General features: G+C 38.3%; 1 non-coding gene across 1 annotated transcript; it reads left to right on the top strand.

The window, feature by feature from the left end:
- Positions 1-3,181: 3,181 nt before the first annotated feature.
- Positions 3,182-3,288, top strand: LOC146937307 (small nucleolar RNA R71). Its single transcript, XR_015033677.1, has one exon. It is a non-coding gene; the product is annotated as a small nucleolar RNA R71 (small nucleolar RNA).
- Positions 3,289-9,204: the final 5,916 nt, after the last annotated feature.

A 9,204-nucleotide genomic window follows, 5' to 3' on the forward strand; every position in this document is an offset into this window, starting at 1 on the left:
TAATGAATTTCATAGAGATTAGCGTCTCTATGTTAAGCCTATTGTTGCCCTCAATTTGATTTATCCCCTCCTCCTCACTCACTCCAAACTTCCTAGCAATGAATGTAATAACACCACCCACCACTATATCAGCTACATAAGTAGGCTTATTTCCTTTGGAGGCAAGGTAATCAAGCATGTAAAAACAAGTATTCATTAGATTATTATTAAGCATAGCCCAAAGCATGAAGAGTTCATATGTCCTACACGTTCCTACTTATTTCCTACCCCAAATGGTACAAGCCATTACTCTTTGAAGGTACCTAAGCACTGGGTTATGAATGTTACTAGCCTTTTTGGAACGTGAAACATATTTTCTTAAACCGGTGATGCGTTTCCAAAAGCTAGCAGGGTCACAGTCTTTCGACTTTAGAGCTTGATTCCAAGAGTCGTGGATGAACCCCGCATTTGCGAAGCCCATTTCATTGCAAAAATTTTCAAGGGACATCTCGTAATCAATATTCAAAAGCTAGAAGGAGACTATATGATCGGGGTCATCGAAATTCAACTTCTCTTTCTTGAATTGGATAGAACTTAAAAACTCATAAGTGAAGTTCTCATACCCCCTCATAGGTCTAAGCATATCACCCCATCCTAACCTATTCAGTAGTTCAAAAACATTGTCCCTAATCTCTAACACATTCATAGTATGAGAGTCAGGGTACCTACAAGGATGTAAAGGTTTAGAGATAAGAACTTTATACCTTTCCTTTTGGTTGTTATCCTTGAAGACTATGCCATGATTCTTAGCCGATGCTCATTTCTTTTGTGGAGGTCCTCCTGAAGAGCTTGATGGTTCCTTACCACTCCTTCTTGAAGCCATTTGACATTGACCTTGGGTTGACTTTGTGTTTTTGTGAAGGTTTAGGGTTTGGGGAAAATTTTGGTGTAAAAAGTTGGTATAGGTTTGGGTTTGGGTTTGATGTTTGAGTAAGGTTTATGAGTTTAGGTGTGGAGATTGGTTAAGAATTTGTGGTTTTAAGGTTAGGTTAAAGGGAATAAGGTTTTTGTGAATTATAGCTTTGGGTGGATGAAAGTTGTTTTTGATGGAAGGGTTTTGTTTAGAATGAAGTTTAGAGTTGATTTGGGGGTGAAATGGATTGGTTTGGTGGAGATTTGATGGAGATATGAAGGTTTGAAGGTGGATGGTTATGGAGGTTTAGAGGGAAGTTTGAAAGATGAAAGAGGTTTGTGGTGTAGAATGAAGAAGAAGAAGAGAAAATTTTGTGTTATAGTGGGTTAGAAGTCGGGCACGGCCGTGCCACATATTGGCACGGGCCGTGCCAAGTTTCTGGAGTTTTGTGGGTTTGGGTTGGTCAGCTAGCACGTCCATTCCAACCTTAGCACGGGTCGTGCCAACCTTCTGGTCACGGGGGCTTCAAAATTTTTTACTTTTCTTGAATCAAACTTAGACAATTACCTACAAAACACTTAAAACAATGGAAAACAAGCAAAATAAAGCAAATAAATGCGTGGGTTGCCTCCCACGAAGCGCTCTTTTAGAGTCATTAGCTTGACGGTTAGAAAGAGTCCTTAGAATGGATCAAAGAGATCATGTTGTGTAGATGACACTATGAAGCGTTCTTTCACATCATGATCTTTAAGCAATGCACATAAGTAAGGATCGGGACCTTTCATAACATTTTCCAATTGGAATCCTGCCATTTCATCACTGACTTGAAAGATAATCCTACCATGTTTGACATCAACAATAGTTCCTGCGGTAGCAAGGAAGGGTCTTCCTAAAATCATAGGGTAATCACCGTCCTCTTCTATATCTACTACCATAAAATCAGCAGGGATGTATATTCCTTCTATATTAACGGGGATGTCCTCTTGGATGGTAGAACGGTCAGCAAGTTTTAATGTCAAATCAGTGGGTTTCAACTCTCCTATCCCCATCCTCTTAAAGAGGGATAAAGGCAACAGGCTAACAATGGCTCTTAAGTCACACATGGCTTTATCTATGGTTCCATCCCCGATCACACAAGGTATGGTAAAACTACCTGGATCTCTAAGCTTAGGAGGTATCTTCTTGATGATTGCGCTACTCTTCCTAGTCAATGCTATTGTTTCATGATGCTCTATAGTCTTATTCTTTGAAAAAAATATCTTTAAAAACTTAGCATATAGAGGCATCCGAGACAAAGCTTCTGCAAAGGAAATTTTAGTGCAAATTTTCTTAAGTATGTTACCAAACTTATTAAATCTACCCTCCAAGTTGAGATTAGCAATTTTTAAAGGGGAAGGAGCCTTGGTCTCATCGAGCGGTTTCTCACTTTCTATCACTGTTTTATCACCTAAAAGCTTGACACTTTCTTTCTCAATGTTTTCAACCATACCAATAGTTTCTCCTAACTTTCTACCCCCAAAAGAAATAGCATTAACATGAGCTTTAGGGTTGGCTTCAGTTTGACCAGGAAAGACTCCAAGTGTTTGAGAAAGGGTGGCAACTTGTTTGCCTATTTGGGAGATTTGTGTTTCAAGCATTTTAGAATGAGTAGAGATAGAATCAACCTTGGTATTGCGTTTGGAAAGAGAATCGTTCAGAAATCCGGTTTGGTTTTTAAGTTCTTGAAGTTGTTTATTTTGGTTGGCAATAGAATTTTCCAACAAGATTTCCAAATTATATTTCTGAGCAACTCTCTGGTTGATTGCATAGCCAAGTGGTGCTACTTGTCCATAGGGATTTTGATTTTTATAAAAGTTTTGGTTTTGCCTCATCGCTTGGTTGTATTGAGCATAGTTCAATTGCTCAACACCATTAACAGCACCACCTAGTTGGCAATCAACACCTTCATGACCAGATATACAACATATTTCACAAGAAGGAGATGCAGAAGTAGAATTGATGGCACTAACATTTAGAGTTTCAAATTTTTGGGTTAGTGCATCAATCTTAGCAGCAAGCTGATCTTAGTTAGAGACTTCGTATATACCCGCCTCCTTTTTGAAGGGTGAAGAACTAGTGATGGCTCTCTCGTCGGTCCACTTGTAATGATTTTGAGCCATATCTTCAATCAAGGCATATGCCTCCGTGTATTTCTTGTTCATTAGAGCTCCACCTGCAGCTGCATCAACAAACATCTTAGTGGTATAAGACAAGCCATTATAAAAAGTGTGGACTATGAGCCACTTCTCTAAACCATGGTGGGGACAAAGTCAAAGCATTTCCTTGAAACGCTCCCACGCATCATAGAGAGATTCCCCATCTTTTTTATTGAACCGTGTAATTTGGTCCCTTCGTTTAGCAGTTTTAGAGGGGGGAAGAATCGGGCAAGGAATGCTTACCTCATTTGATCCCATGAAGTAATGGAACCGACTTCAAGGGAATGGAACCAAGCGCTAGCTCTATCCCTTAAGGAAAAGGGAAACAGATGAAGTCTTACTGCCTCTTGGTTCTCCTTTATGGTTCCACTAATTCTTAGGAAAACAGAGATGTGAAGATTGGGATCCTCGGCGGGGGATCCCGAAAACTGATTTTGCTGCACCACAGACTTGATTTCGAAGTTATCATCCTCAACCGTTGGGTACACAATAATAGCTTGTGGCTCAACCGTAGATGGCGTTGCATACTCTTTGAGAGTGCGATCAGCCATGGCGGTATTATTTAGTCCGTCTCTCTTTCTTCTATGTAAAACCCTTTCGATCTCAGGAATAAATACCACTCAATTTCTGGTTTTTCGCATAAAAATTTGAGAACCCAAGAAGTTAACGATAACAGAAAGAAAAGAAAAGAGTAAAAGAAGAAAAAGAAAAGAAAAAGAAGAGAATTCTAATCACTAAGAAAAAGTTAATTAAATTAGTTAAGTCCCCGACAACAGCGCCAAAATCTTGATAGAGCCAAACCGCAAGTGCACGGTCTATCGAAGTAATAGTAGTAAGAGAGAGTATCATTCCACTAGGGAGTTGTTCAATTTAACTAACTTTAAGAGAATGATTAGAGGAGAAAGGAGATTGTAAAATAGGAGGTTTAGCTGGTTGAAAGTAAATAACAATAATAAAAAGAGCCTTGGGATTATTGGTTCGTCATAATAACAAGTCCTTCACTAGGCAAAACTTTAACTTCTAATTTCATGTTTTACACCTAATTTCTAAAGACCGGTTTCCCTCAAGCCCCTCACCTTCCGATCAAGTCCGGTGAGAGTTTACCTCTAGCAACCAAGCCTATTTCGCTGACTTGATTACTAGAAGAAGCTTATAAGGATTGAAACTACCCATGTCTCAAGGATTGCAAAGACTTTTTCACTGCCTTTGCAATTATTGTCTAAATTCACTTGTTCCAATATCAAAGCTCCGCTTTCACATTATGAATTGATATTTGAGATGACGGATTAACAATTATCAAACCCTCCACTTTCGTTTCCATAGTTTGATAATGGTTAATTCATGTTAAAACGGTGAATTTATATTTGAAATTAGAGTTACATGAAATTAGGCTTAACGCTTGGTTCGATTAGGATTATTTCATTAGACTTATCCAACAATCCCAAGACAAAAGAAGTCTACTCACTCATGTTCATCGTAGACATGGGGGAGAAGAGAGAAAGCATAAAATAAATTGCAAGAAAGTAAAGAAATAAAAGATAAACTTCATTAAAAAACAATTGTCACTATTGAATTCCAAGAAATAAAGATGAATATTTGTGATGGAGAGCTACTCTATTTATAGCTTACATTCGACTTAAAATCTAAGCAATTACAAGGGCTTTTCGGTAAAACTAAAATAGAGTAACTTGGGGCCAAAGCAAAAGCAGCAAAAGGCACTCTAGAGGGTGGCACGGCCGTGCCACATGTTGGCACGAGCCGTGCCAAACATCTGACTTGGGGGATTTATATTTTTGTTTTTGAATCTTCGTATTCTTGCTCCAAATCAGCTCCAGACTCCTTTCTTATGCTCCAAGACTCCATCCATCCAATATTCATTCCTGAAATATAAAATAAGCAATTGAAGTAAAAAAGATTCAAAAAGGAAATAATATTTAAATAAAATAAAATCAAATCTAAATATAACTAAACTAAATAATATATAAAAATAAACTAAATAATGACTCATCAAACTCCCCCACACTTGAATCTTTGCTTGTCCTCAAGCAAAAGGCAATAGACATAGTAGCAACAAAAAGATATGGCAACACAATTGAAAACTAATGTCCCTCTTAAGGTTTTATTTCAAAGTACACTAATCACAATCTCAAGTATTCATTGTGAACCTATTCAACCCAACATCAAGTCTCAAGTGAGCGTGTGTGTGCAGTCCAACCCTTTTCTTGCTCGTGTATAAGACAGATATTATGAGGAACAGGTTCTAACCTTAATACTAAAGTAACCGAGAAAAGTCCTTTCTTCATTTCATATAAGAGAGATGGGAATTCAGTTAAAATTAGATTAACAAATTAAGCACAAGGGGCTGCAGATTGCTTAGGGGCTATATATCCTCATAAGAAGTCTTTATGGAGAGGGTGTCCTTTCCCCCTAGATTCAAAATCACGTTAAGTTGTGCTGCAAAAAATTTAATAATCTCTGCGTAGGAAGTCTTTTTGGAGAAGGTGTCCTTTCCCCCTATCTTTGATGAATTTATTTCCTCTTTTGAGGGATTTGAAACTTAAGCTCAATTAGGGAGTCACCACCACATTTAGTAAGTCAGAGAGAGGGTGTCCTTTCCTCCACATGTTGGTGCCATTGTCCCACCCCATTTAGTTTAACACATTATAAATATAACAATAAAGCACATTATTTCCCAAACAAACTTATACTACTTTTACTCTAAAGACTTTTAAGGGTCTAAGTTACCATTAAAGTTAGAACGTGTTCCTTAAAATACCTACTCATACATTTACTCAAAGATTGCAACTGAGTGCTTTTCTCATTAGAGAATTTTAACAATAAAACATGATGTGGGTATAGCAAGAACACTAAAAACACAATAAATCACCTTCATGTACAAGAAACAACCTTTTAAGAGAAGACAAACAAAAAAATTTATGCCATAATTTCCATTAAAAACAAGCTACTTAATCATGCCTTTCACTATAAAAACAAAATAAAAGAATAAAGTTCAAGGGAGTTTGGAAACACTACGACTCTAGACACTTTATTAGGCTCCCCCCCACACACTTAGGAGAAGCATTGTCCTCAATGATTCAAAAGAAAATAAAATTAAAAGAAAAGAGAAAAAGAAGAAGAAGAAAGAGTAGAAGAAGAGAGAAGAAGAAGGAGAGAAGAGATAAGGGAAGAGAGGAAGAGGAAAGGTCATAATTTATTGGGGTCCATAAGAAGGACCTTGGAGATTAAGGTGTTGTATCATCCTCCAGAGCATTTCATTGTTCTCTTGTTTCAAGCGGTTGCCCCTTTGGACATCATTCCGGAGCCACGATAATTCAACACCTTGCCTTTGTTGTTCGGTGCTTATTCTCTCAACCTTGGTTTGCATCCATGCCCATCTTCCATTGTCATTTAGCTCACCGGTTTCTTGGTCATGGTGCTCTCCCTCATGGTGCAAGTTAGAACCTTCTCCTTCATCAAGATTTTGTGGCTCATGTACCTGGACATTATCAACATACAACAGATTTTCTTCCACCTCGGTGTTAGTCCGAGATGGGTTAGGAAGCAAAAATAGAATAGGTACATTGAGTTTAAGGGCATATTGCAAAGGTGGACGATGCTTAATGAATTTCATAGAGATTAGCGTCTCTATGTTAAGCCTATTGTTGCCCTCAATTTGATTTATCCTCTCCTCCTCACTCACTCCAAACTTCCTCGCAATGAATGTAATAACACCACCCACCACTATATCAAGTACATAAGTAGGCTTATTTCCTATGGAGGCAAGGTAATCAAGCATGTAAAAACAAGTATTCATGAGATTATTATTAAGAATAGCCCAAAGCATGAAGAGTTCATCCGTCCTACATGTTCCTACTTATTTCCTATACCAAATGGTACAAGCCATTACTCTTTGAAGGTACCTAAGCACTGGGTTATGAATGTTACTAGCCTTTTTGGAACGTGAAACATATTGTCTTAAACTGGTGATGTGTTTCCAACAGCTAGTAGGGTCATAGTCTTCCGGCTTTAGAGCTTGATTCCAAGAGTCGTGGATGAACCCTGCATTTGCGAAGCCCATTTCATTGCAAAAATTTTCAAAGGACATCTCGTAATCAATATTCAAAAGCTGGAAGGAGACTCTATGATCGGGGTCATCGAAATTCAACTTATCTTTCTTGAATTGGATAGAACTTAAAAACTCATAAGTGAAGTTCTCATACCCCCTCATAGGTCTAAGCATCTCACCCATCCTAACCTATTCAGCAGTTCAAAAACATTGTCCCTAATCTCTAACACATTCATAGTATGAGAGTCAGGGTACCTACAAGGATGTAAAGGTTTAGTGATAAGAACTTTATACCTTTCCTTTTCGTTGTTATCCTTGAAGACTATGCCATGATTCTTAGCCGGTGCTCATTTCTTTTGTGGAGGTCCTCCTGAAGAGCTTGCTGGTTCCTTTCCACTCCTTCTTGAAGCCATTTGACATTGACCTTGGGTTGACTTTGTGATTTTGTGAAGGTTTAGGGTTTGGGGAAAATTTTGGTGGAAAAAGTTGGTTTAGGTTTGGGTTTGGGTTTGATGTTTGAGTAAGGTTTATGAGTTTAGGTGTGGAGATTGGTTAAGAATTTATGGTTTTAAGGTTAGGTTAAAGGGAATAAGGTTTTGGTGAATTATAGCTTTGGGTGGATGAAAGTTGTTTTTGATAGAATGGTTTTGTTTAGAATGAAGTTTAGAGTTGATTTGGGGGAGAAATGGATTGGTTTGGTGGAGATTTGATGGAGATATGAAGGTTTGAAGGTGGATGGTTATGGAGGTTTAGAGAGAAGTTTGAAAGATGAAAGAGGTTTGTGGTTTAGAATGAAGGAAGAAGAAGAGAAAATTTTGTGTTATAGTGAGTTAGAAGTCGGGCACGGCCGTGCCACATATTGGCACGGGCCGTGCCAAGTTTCTGGAGTTTTGTGGGTTTGGGTTGGTCACCTAGCACGGTCGTGCCAACCATAGCACGGGCCGTGCCAACCTTCTGGTCACGGGGGCTTCAAAAATTTTTACTTTTCTTGAATCAAACTTAGACAATTACCTACAAAACACTTAAAACAATACAAAACAAACAAAATAAAGCAAATAAATGCGTGGGTTGCCTCCCACGAAGCGCTCCTTTAGAGTCATTAGCTTGATGGTTAGAAAGAGTCCTTAGAATGGATCAAAGAGATCATGTTGTGTAGATGACGCTATGAAGCGTTCTTTCACATCATGATCTTTAAGTAATGCACATGAGTAAGGATCGGGACCTTTCATAACATTTTCCAATTGGAATCCTGCCATTTCATCACTGACTTGAAAGATAATCCTACCATGTTTGACATCAACAATAGTTCCTGCGGTAGCAAGGAAGGGTCTTCCTAAAATCATAGGGTAATCACCGTCCTCTTCTATGTCTACTACCATAAAATCAGCAGGGATGTATATTCCTTCTATATTAACGGGGATGTCCTCTTGGATGGTAGAACGGTCAGCAAGTTTTAATGTCAAATCAGTGGGTTTCAACTCTCCTATCCCCATCCTCTTAAAGAGGGATAAAGGCAACAGGCTAACACTGGCTCCTAAGTCACACATGGCTTTATCTATGGTTCTATCCCCGATCACACAAGGTATGGTAAAACTACCTGGATCTCTAAGCTTAGGAGGTATCTTCTTGATGATTGCACTATTCTCCCTAGTGAATGCTATTGTTTCATGATGCTCTATAGTCTTTTTCTTTGAAAAAATTTTCTTTAAAAACTTAGCATATAGAGGCATCCGAGACAAAGCTTCTGCAAAGGAAATTTTAGTGCAAATTTTCTTAAGTATGTTAACAAACTTATTAAATCTACCCTCCAAGTTAAGATTAGCAATTTTTAAAGGGGAAGGAGCCTTGGTCTCATCGAGCGGTTTCTCACTTTCTATCACTGTTTTATCACCTAAAAGCTTGACACTTTCTTTCTCAATGTTTTCAACCTTACCAATAGTTTCTCCTAACTTTCTACCCCCAAAAGAAATATCATTAACATGAGCTTTAGGGTTGGCTTCGGTTTGACGAGGAAAGACTCCCAGTGTTTGAGAAAGGGTGGCCACTTGTTG

This window comes from Medicago sativa, chromosome 3, assembly GCF_051527215.1.
Source record: "Medicago sativa cultivar Bolivia chromosome 3, Bolivia_mono, whole genome shotgun sequence".
NCBI classification, from domain to species: Eukaryota; Viridiplantae; Streptophyta; class Magnoliopsida; order Fabales; family Fabaceae; genus Medicago; species Medicago sativa.